Source organism: Elephantulus edwardii, unplaced genomic scaffold (genome assembly GCF_000299155.1).
Source record: "Elephantulus edwardii isolate Elephantulus edwardi_28Jun2011 unplaced genomic scaffold, EleEdw1.0 scaffold00387, whole genome shotgun sequence".
NCBI classification, from domain to species: Eukaryota; Metazoa; Chordata; class Mammalia; order Macroscelidea; family Macroscelididae; genus Elephantulus; species Elephantulus edwardii.
In genome coordinates this window covers 438,622-450,059 of record NW_006400137.1, presented here as the reverse complement: position 1 = coordinate 450,059, position 11,438 = coordinate 438,622, and the positions used below count along the sequence as shown (strand labels likewise).

General features: G+C 40.7%; 1 pseudogene; it reads left to right on the top strand.

Moving 5' to 3' along the window:
• Window positions 1-851: 851 nt before the first annotated feature.
• On the top strand, window positions 852-2,013 carry LOC102846384 (annotated as a pseudogene).
• The last annotated feature ends 9,425 nt before the right edge of the window (window positions 2,014-11,438 follow it).

Below are 11,438 nucleotides of genomic sequence, written 5' to 3'. Positions count from 1 at the left end.
AGAATGTATGTCTGTGTTCCACCGACTTTGCAAAGGCATTTGGCTGTGTGGGTCACAACAAACTGTGGCTAACTCTTAGAAGAAGAGGAATCCCAGAACAATTAATTGTTCTTTCACACAACCTATTTGTTAACTAGGAGGCAGTCATCAGAATAAAGCAAGAAAACAATGAATGGCTCAAAATTGGGAATGGTGTATATCAGGCATGTGTTCTATCACAATAATTTTTTTAAATCTACTTGATGCAGACCAGATCATCTGGGAGCCTGGACTCTTTGAGGAGGAAGGTGGCATCAGGAGTGGAGGAAGACTTATCAACAACTTGCATTAGACATATAACACAACCCTTCTTGCTGAGACTGAGAAGGACCTGAAGCACTTGCGGCACAAGGACTGCAGCCTTCAATATAAATTGAAGCTCAACATCAAGAAAACAAAATTTCTCACCACTGGCCCAATTTACAGCATAATGACAGATGGTGAAACAGCTTTCATTTGCTTGGCTCTGTAATCAATACTCTTGGTATCAACAGCCAGAAAATAAAAAGACAAATTGCATTGGGAAAGTCTGCTGTCAGGGACCTCTCCAGAATATTGAAGAGCGATAATGTCAGCCTGGAGACTAAAATACACCTGATATAGGCCATTGTTTTTGCAATTACTTGTTATGTGTCAGAAAGCTGGACAGTGTCTAGGGGAGATATAATGAGAACTGATGCCAGGAGAACAAATATGTTCATCCTACGTGGTCGTGGTCGTCTGGACGGATGCTGAGCGTCCTGAGAGCCTGGCCCAGGCCCCTCCTCCTGCGTGGCTGCCTGAGCCCAGCGTCCCCGTGCCTACCCTTGTTCACCATGAAGCTGCAGTCCCCGGAGTTCCAGTCACTCTTCACGGAAGGACTGAAGGGCCTTACAGATTTATTTGTCGAAGAAAACCATGAGTTACGCATCGCAGGCGGAGCAGTGCGGGGCTTATTAAATGGCATGAAGCCTCAGGATGTGGATTTTGCAACCACAGCCACCCCTGCACAGATGAAGGAGATGTTTCAGTCGGCCGGGATCCGGATGATCAACAACAAAGGAGAAAAACAGGAGACAATCACCGCCCGGCTTCATGAAGAAAACTTTGGAATCACCACGCTGCGGATCGATGTCCTGACCTACCGATGGGAGGCACGCGGAGGTGGAGTTCACTAGGGACTGGCAGCAGGACGCAGGGACCTCCGTAAACTCCATGTTTCTAGGTTTTGATGGTACCTTATTTGACTACTTTAATGGTTATGAAGATTTGAAAAATAAGAAAGTCCGATTTGTTGGACAAGCTAACCAGAAAATACAAGACTATCTTAGGATTTTACGGTATTTCAGGTTTTATGGGAGAGTTGTAGAAAAAGCTGGCGACCATGATGCTGAAACTTTGGAAGCAATTGCAGGAAACACCAAAGGCTTGGCTGGAATATCTGGAGAGAGGATTTGGGTGGAATTGAAGAAGATTCTTGTTGGAAACCACATAAATAATTTGATACATCTTATGTATGATCTCGATGTGGATCGCTATGTAGGTTTACCTGCTATTGCAAGTTTAGAAGAATTTAATAGAGTCAGCAAAAATGTTGACGGTTTTTCTCCAAAAGCAATGATTCTCGAGGTTGAAGATTTCAAAAGAAGAGAAGAACCTTGTTTTATTAAAAGTTAAAAACAGGAAAGATTTAATTAAAGCAGCTAACAATTCAGAACCACTGAAACCCTATCAGGACTTCATTAAAGATTCTAGGGAACCGGACGCTGCTGGTCGTGTGTGAACTACTCAGGTACCAAGGGGAACACGAACTCTTGGCGGTCATGCAGCAGTGGTCCGTTCCCCATTCCCAGTAAGCGGCCATGACATGAGAAAGCAGGCATTTCTTCAGAGAAAGAGATTGGAGCACTCCTACAGCAGTTGCGGGAACGGTGGAAGAAAAGCGGGTACCAAATGGACAAGGCGGAACTGCTGAGTTACATAGAGAAGCCCTGAAACCGGGAGGGCTTGAAGGTTATTTTTTATACGATAAAGAATGAAAAGGACCTTCTTGTGAAACATAAACTATATGACACCAAAAAAAAAAAAAATGTTCATCCTGGAGAAGTTGAAACTATGCTGTTCCTTAGAGGCAAGTATTCTGAAGCTTTGCATTACATTGACATGTTGCAAAGTGGGACCAGTCCTTGGAGAGGGGCATCCTTTTTCGGAGTGTGGAGGGACAGTTCAAAAAAGTTAGACCCTCGAAGAGATGGATTGATTCAGTGACTGGTGAAATGGGGGGTAGGTGTATCTAAGACCATGAGATTGGCACAGGATAAAGCAGGATTCAGAGCTATTGTACATAGGGTTACTATGAGTTGGAGGTGACTCAATCAATGTATATTAACAACAAACAACCACAAGATCAAAAGAACAGCATTTGCCAAAGGATAAAGCCCTGAATTTTGGAAGGGGTAGGAAAGGAGGATTAAGGAAAATAAAAACTACAGGATGGATATGTCAAAGTGCAATTGTTTTGTTTGTTGTTGTGTATCATAGAGTTGGAACTGACTCATGGCTGATCCTCCAGTAGACTTTCAGAGGCAGTTAATCACATAGGAGTAGATTGCCTATTCCTCTTCTGCAGAGGAGCTGGTGGGCTCGAACCGCTTGCCTTGGGGATTACAGAACAGCTTCTTACCACTAGGCCACCAGAGCCTGCAATTATTATGATTACGTTTTAAAACAAAATGTAGATGAATGGCTGAATGATAAAGCAAAATGCTTTGTAAGCTCTCACTTAAATAACATTAAAAAAATAAATACATAATAAGTTTTTATTTAAAAAACTAAAAAGAGAGAAATTTCCAACAGACAAAACTATTTCTTTTTAAAAAAAAAATATTTCAATAAGGGCAAACTCTTCCATAGAGGAACTGAGAATTCTGTAGCAGAAAGTTTGTAAGCAGATGCTGGGTTATTATCTGGGAGGGAAGCACGTCATTTCTATGCTTATTTTTTTTCTTTGACTAGGGAGAAAAGGGCATATCTATTAGATGAATGTAGCAAAAGCATCTGGACCCCTATGCTCACAGCTGGGATGCCTGAGGACATTAGAGTTCTCTCCTCTGCAATGTGTGAAGGCACGTGCCTTTCCCAAGACATTGTGGCAATGAGTGACTCTGCACTGCTCACAGAACATGGGTGGTCCCACATCCCTTGGCTCTGATGTAGATTGTTCAAGGTAAATTAGCTTCTGCTGAACCTTACATTGATAGGGCAGGACTATGAAATGCCTTTGCCTCTTCCTTTCTGCATAAGCATTTAGGGATAATAGGAAAGAAACGGTTTATTTTCTTTTTAAAAAAGGAAACCTTTTTTTTTTTTGTGAGCTTCACTGTTACAGCAAGCTAAATAAATTGCTCCACTGTTATGGAAAGTGAATGGTGCAAAGACTGAAACATGTGCCAAGTTTATGAATATGAAATTGAAACCAGCTTTTCAGTGACCCAGATGCTCCAGCTCACAGGTTTCTCATTTAAGTCCTTTCATTTTTCTCTTGTCCCATGAAAACATGTGTGAAGGGCAGGCTACATTTTTATTAAAAAATCATTATTCCCTTATTTGTTGACATCACATCATTAACATCACAACAGTCATCTGAGCCTCTGATATATAATCCATCAGTCGAGTGAGGTTTGTTTCATCCATTCTGTAGCTCCCTTTCTCTCTCATCCCATTGTATGTTCTCTGGCAAAGGCTTGTTATTTGCTGATATGCACCGGCTTGGTGCCCTGTATGTAAGCTCTTGGAAGTACTTGTTATTTCACTTCCAGTTGCTATTGAGTCAAATGTGACCCATGGCAACTCCATTCATAGCAGACTGGATACAGGCTAGAACTGTGTTGCTTAGGATTTTCAAAAACATGGCCTTTTGCAACCAAAGTGCAAAGCCTTTCTTCCATGTCAAAGCATGTCTGGGAGGGCTCAAACCTCTAACTCTTCAGTTAATATCTGAGCGCTTTGACTATTTTTACCATTCAGGAACTCCTGCTCCCATAGCCATTATTACTAATAATTTATATATTAGCAAATTAGAGTTGTTATTTAAAAAAAACAGAGACAACAGTTAAAACGGCTTCTCTGTACCAAATGTCAAACCAAAATTAGTCATAGGGTAATTTACAAGAAACAAAATAAACTTAGTTTTACTGACCAGCGTGTATCCCTTACGAATACACTAAGTGGCACAAATAGTTAAGCACTTGATTAGTAACCAAAAATCTGTTGGTTTGAACTCACTTGAAGGCACCTTGGCAGACAAGTCTGAGGAACTCCTGTAAGGTTACAGCCTTGAAAATGGAAGGGGCAACTAAGTTGTCTGCATGACTCCACTGTTGTAAGCAGGACTTGACTTGGGGGGAAAAAATAGGACAAGAGTGGATAGAAAATGATCACTGTATTGGAACAGATGAAAGAAAGAACTTCTTAAAAGGAATATTAGATATTATATATGTATGACAATAGTACAGAGTAAGAGGTAAATTGAAAAGTGGACTGGGGGTAGGACATAAGAGAGGAGGGAGGAAATTGTGCAACAACGAATGAATATTTTTTTAAAGTGAACTTAGGGGAGGGGGAAAAGAAGAGGAGGGAGGAAAATGTGCAACAATGAATGAATGAATGAATGAAAATCCAGCTTTTCTGTAAACTTTCATTAGATTCACAATTAAAATAAAGGGTTTGATTTTTTAAAAAGAGAAAATCCATGGAATAGATTTACTCTGCACACAAGAGCTTCCCATGAGTAAAAATGGATTCCATGGCAAGTAAAAATAGTAGTTAGCAGTATGAATTAGCAATCAAGTTAAGCCAGCCTAGCATCTAGTGACCAACACCTTCCAAATTAAAAAAAAAAATAGATGTGATTAATCAGTGAAAGTACAGGGCAAATATTTTCAGCTTGCTCGGGTCTGTTATCAACATTCTTGGCACCAGCAGACAGGAAATCAAAAGACTAAATGCATTAGGAAAGTATGCATTCAGGGATCTCTCCAAAGTGCTAAAGTGTAATGATGTTAATCTAGTGAATAAGGTGCACTTGATCCAGGCATGGTCTTCAGAATTATTTGCTATGCATCAGAGAGCTGGACAATGATTAAGGGTGATAGAAGAATTGATGCCGTTGAGTTGTGATGCTGGAGAAGAATCTTGAATATACCATGGACTGCCAAGAGAACAAGTAAGTCTGTACTGTTGTCGTTGTTAAGTGCCATCTAGTTGTAGATGACTCATAGCGACCCTAAGAAAGAAAGACCTGAACACTTGTATAACTTTGTTCTTTCTCCAAGTTCATAGAGTTTCTAGAGGCAAGGTATTTTGTAGGTGGATGCCACTCCTGCTTCCAAGTTTGTTTTAATCAGGGAGCTCCACGAAACACTTCCACAATGGGTAATCATTATCACATGTGACATATCAGTCACAGTGTTTAGCATCACAGCAACCATGAGTTACTGCTGTACAGCAAATGGACTAACGAGTGCTATTCCACTTAGAAGAATGTTTGACCAAAACAATTAAAAGCTGGCCTGAGGGTCATAGATTAAAATCACACACCTTTGGCTTGGTAACATAACTTTCTATCCACTAGGCCAACAGAGCTCTCTCTATGTTGTTGTTGTAAAGCGCAATCGAGTCATAGATGACTCATAGCGACCCTATGAAAGAAAGATCTGAACACTTGTATAACTTTTGTCATTTCTCTGAGTTAATAAAGTTTCTGGAGGCAAGGTATTTTGGAAGTGGATGCCACTCCTGCTTCCAAGCTTGTTTTAATTGAGGAGCTCCACCAAACAATGTCCACCATGTCTGCACTGTTGTTGTTATGTGCTGTCGAGTTGCTTGTGATTCATAGTGACCCTATGTACAACAGCCCTAAACTCTGCTCAGTCCTGTGCCAATCACACTGTCTCCGATACACCCATTCCGATTACCCCAGTCATTGAATTAATCCACCTCATAAAAGGCTTTCCCCTCCTGTGCTGTCCCTCCACGCTACCAAGCATGATGTCCCTTTCCAAGAACCAGTCCCTCTTTACAACATGTCCAAAGTATGTTAGACAGAGCCTCAGAATCCTTGCCTCCAGGCAGCCACCCGATTTAACCCTTTCCAGGATGAATCTATTTGTTTTCCTAGCAGTCCATGGTACCCTCAATACTCCAATGCCACAGCTCAAAGGCATTAATTCTCCTTCTATCCTCCTTAGTCACTGTCTAACTCTCTGATGCATAACAAGTGACAGCAAAGACCATGGCCTGTATCAGATGCACCTTAGTCTCCAGATACACACCATTGCAAAACCCTATGTCTGTACTAGAGACATTAAGAGCAAATTTCTCCTTGAAGGTAAAAATTTTGAATCTCTGTGTAATATACTTTGGGCATGTGGCCAGGAGGGACCATTCCTTGGAGAAGGACTTAATATTTAGAAGGGTGGAGGAGCAGCACAGGAGAGGAAGACCCAGGATGAGATGGATTGACTCAATGACTTGGGTAATGAAACGAGGTGTGTTGGAGTCAATGAGACTGACTCAGGAGAGGGCAGGATTCAGAGCTGTTATACATAGGGTGATTATGAGTGGTAGGCGACTCAATAGCACATAACAACAAACTTTAAATGGAACTCTGGTGGCTCAGTGAGTAAGGATTTGCACTGCCAACCTAATGGTATTCAGTTCAAACCTACAAGCTGCTCCAATGAAAAAAGATGGGCAATCATGTCCCATCACAAAGGCTATTTACAGCCTCTGAAAACCCACTGAAATGTTCGCTATGAGTCACTTTTGACTCAACAGTGTGTAATAATGAGCTTAAAAGACTTGGAAAAAGTGTAACTTGAACCCGCTCACCCCCTCAATCTTATTAAACCCTGTTAATGTTGTTGTTGTTAAATGTCATTGAGTTGTAAGCTACTCGTAGAGACCCTACGAATGAAAGAACTGAACACTTGTATAACTTTCTTCATTTCTCAAGTTCCGAGAGTTTCCAGAGGCAAACTATTTTGAAAGTGGAGGCCACTCCTGCTTCCAAGCTTTTTTAATTGGGGAGCTCCACCAAACACTGTCTTCCATAGGTGACCAATATTTTATTTGTGTTTAGAATCACAGCAACCATGAGTTACCTCTGTACAGCAAATCAACAGACCAGTGCTATACCGTCTAGAAGAATGTTTGACCAAAAACAATTAAAAGCAGGCCTGAGGGATGCAGATTAAAATCACCAACCTTTGGCTTCGTAGCATCACTTTCTGTTCATTAGGCCAACTGAGGGCTAGTGTGTTGTGAGTTGGTTTTATGCTGGAAGTTATGATGGCCTCTCCCAGCTTAAGGAGAGATAGTTATGGAATGCTTGGCACTCTTATGCCATTCTTTTCATCCCAAGTGGGTATCATCAGATGGGACTTGCCAGATGGACTGGGGGTCTCTGGCTAACAGTTCACCAGAATGTGGGCATGCCGGAATTTTTAAATGCTGAAATACAAGTGTTCAGGTCTTTTGTTCATAGGGTCACTATGAGTCACCTATGACTCTACAGCATTTAACAACAACAACAACAACAATGAAAGAGCTCAGTTGGCCTAATGGACAGAAAATGATATTGTTAATGTCAATGGACCAATTAATCATATTTTTGTTTTCTATACGATGTCTGATGGCCTGGTGGCAAGAAGGTGCACTACAATCTTGAAGGCCTACAGATTGAGGCCATCAACTGCTCTGTGGGAGAAGTATGGGCAGTGTCCTCTGTAATTCACTGCCTCTGAAAACCTTCCTGGGAGTCAGCTCTGTGTTGGTTCTGATTCTATGGTATACAACAACAACAACATATGTTCATTAGGTATTTTAGATACTTTGTTTGTTGTCTTTAAATTTGGTACAATTTTCCTTTAACATAAAATTACTCTTGAAAGTTTTACTAAAAGCCAACAACCCTGAAATACCATCTTTATTGGCTCATGCCTCTTTTGTTTTCCTTTATAGAAGTCACCTTTCTTGTCTTTCTGTGTATTCAGTTACTCTAAATTCTTTGTCCAGTGTACTTCAGTTCTGAGCAGAAACTTGGACCTGGTGTTCATAAAATTCTGTAATTTCTCCTTCACTTTGAGAATTTAGTCCAGTCTTCTCAGCCATTCAAAACCTGGACTTAACTTATTTTTTCTAGTCTAGATTTCCATGACTTTTCATCTGGACCCTCAGTGTTAAACTAATCCAAGTATTCCTGACTTTGTTTACACATTGAGCAGATTTATCTAAAATATTTCTTCTGACAGGGCCCTTGATATCCTTATCAATTATGTTTCTGTTCAAAGTATTACCCCACTTGTCTGACTGAAATCATTCTCTTATGCCTTGAGCTTGAAGAACACTTCAGTCCTACTACATATCTTGTTATCACAGTAGAGTGGTCTTCCATAGCATCCTCACTACACCATGAATTTCACAGGAAAAAACAGAAGAAGAAAAAGGAAGAATCTGCTTCAAAACTTTCAGTAGGTCCAGAATGCATTCGTATTCCTCTTGAGGTGTTTTTTTTCTTGCCCTGCTTCTCCTTTGGCTGCTTTCAAGGCAAATATTATCATTAGCCCAAATCTCCAAGCAGAAGTTGCACAGGCACATCAAGCTTAGCATGTCCAGATAAAAACTAATACTCTTTCTCCATCTTTGATCTTGTGCTTATTTTGATTTTTCTAGATTTTCTACCCACTTGAAATCTAGTAAACTCAACATATCTATCTACTCATTACTTCATTACTATTCTCCTTTATGGCCACTTGAACTGCTAACACATTCTCATAGTTTTCATCATTCTATTTCCCATAAATTTTCTTCCCCTAATCTCATAATCAAAGTGGTCTCAATTTCATGAAATTGATCCGATTTTTAAAGCTCTTTAAAGATTCTAAGTTACATATATTTTTCTTTTAAAATTGAGTCACTTGGATCTAGAGGTGGGACATTTCTCTATATCCCAGGGACATTAAAAGTCTTTGGAGAAATGTAGGGTATCTTTCTTGATACTAGAAATTGTTTGTTTGAATTATGGTGAAAATATATATAACAAAATGTTTGCCAGTTCAACAATTTTCACCCGGTTCAGCAGCACTGATTACATTCATTATATTGTAAAACTACAACTATCATTCCCAATTTATTCCACTGCCATATGAAGAAACTCTACTCCTAACTAATGATTATTACTTTTCCCTCTTTCTCTCCCTCCAAGTGACTACTAATAAGCCTTTGTTGTCATTGTTGTTAGGTGCCATTGAATCAAGTGTGACCCATAGCAACACTATGAACAACAGAGCTGAACGGTACACCGTCCTCATAATCTCTGACATACTAGAGCCCAGGGTTATAATCCTTGTGTCAATCCATTTCATTGAAGCTGTCCCTCTCTTTACTTAACCCTCTACTTTTCCAGGTATGCTGTCCATTTCTAGGAAATAGGCCTTCCTAACAACATGCTCAAAGTATGTGAGACAAAGGTTCACCAACCTTTCATTTAAGAAGTTCTAAGGCTGTATTTTCTCCAAAATATAGTTATTTGTTCTTTGAACAGTCTATGGGATATTCTGTACACTTATCTAACACTACAGCTCTAAGCTATCAACTCTTCTGTTCTCTTTACTCATTGTCTAGCTGTCAGATACATAGCAAGTGATTGAAAAAACCATGGCCAGAATCAGGCATACCTTAGTCTTTAAGTTGACATCATTTACCCCAATACTTTGAAGTAAAGTTTCCCAGTACTTCAGTGTTTGTAATTTTTTGCTACTGACTTATTTTTTTTAGCACATTGTGTTTAAAATTCAATCATGATAGAAAATATATCAAGAACTTATTTCTTTTTATGATTGAGTAATTTTTCCATTGCGGAACAGATTATCCAGGAAGTTGGGCTCTATGAGGAGAAATGTGACATCAGGATTGGAGATAGACTCATCAACAATCTGCATTATGCAGATGACACAGCACTGTTTGCTGAAACTGAGGAGGACAAGAAGCACTTGCTGCAGAGGGTCAAGGACCACAGCCTTCAATAAGGATTGAGACTCAACATCAAGAAGACAAAGATTCTCACCACTAGGTCAATTGGCAGCATCATGATAGATGGTGAAGAGATTGAGATTGTTAACAGCTTTAATTTGCTTTGCTCCACAATCAACACTCTTGGCACCAGCAGCCAGGAAATTCAAAGACAAATAGCATTGAGGAAGTTAGAGACCTCTACAAAGCACTGAAGAGCAATGATGTCAGTCTGAAGACTAACGTGTGTTCGATCCAGGCCATAGTCTTTGCAATTACTTGCTATGCATCAGAAGAAGTGATGCCTTTGAGCTACGGTATTGGAGAAAAATATTGAATACGCCATGACAGGTAGGAGAACAAACAAGTTCATCCTAGAGAGGGTGAGACCAGGCTGCTCCTTTTAGACAAGGATTCTGAAGCTTCACCTGACATACTTTGAACATGTTGCAAGGAGGCACCAGTCCTCAGAGAGAGACATCATGCTTGGGAGTGTGGAGGGACAGCACAAGAGAGGAAGGCCCTCAATGACTGATTCAGTGACAGGGGAAATGGGGAAAGGTGTGTCAGAGATAGTCAGATTGGCACAGGATAGGACAGAGTTTAGGGCTGTTGTACATAGGTTCACTATGGGTCATAGGTGACTCAACGGCACTTAACAACAACAACAATTTCACACACTGGCCAAGAAGTCTTCCCGAAGCATGTATGTTTCTGTGTTGTTTTGTTTTTATGTGCCGTCTAGTCGCTTGCGACTCATAGCGACCCTATGTACAACAGCCCTGAACTCCACTCTGTCCTGTGCCAATGGCACTGTCTCTGACACTCCCATCCTGATTACCCCAGTCACTGAATCAATCCACCTCATAGACGGCCTTCCCCTCCTGCGCTGTCCCTCCACCCTCCCAAGCATGGTGTCCTTCTCCAAGGACCATTCTCTCCTCACAACATGTCCAAAGTATGTTAGACAGAGCCTCAGAATCATTGCCTCCAAGGAGCCACCTGATTTAACCCTTTCCAGGACAAATCTGTTTGTTTTCCTAGCAGTCCATGGTATTCTCAATACTCTTCTCCAGCACCACAGCTCAAAGGCATCAATTCTCCTTCTATCCTCCTTGGTCATTGTCCAACTCTCTGATGCATAACAAGTGATTGTGAAGACCATGGCCTGTATCAGATGCACCTTAGTCTCCAGAGTGACACCATTGCTCTTCAGTACTTTGGAGAGGTCCCTAATAGCAGACTTTCCCATGGCAATGTGCCTTTTAATTTCCTGGCTGCTGGTGCCAAGACTGTTAACTGTGGAGCCAAGCAAACTAAAGCTGTGTACAATCTCAATCTCTTCACCA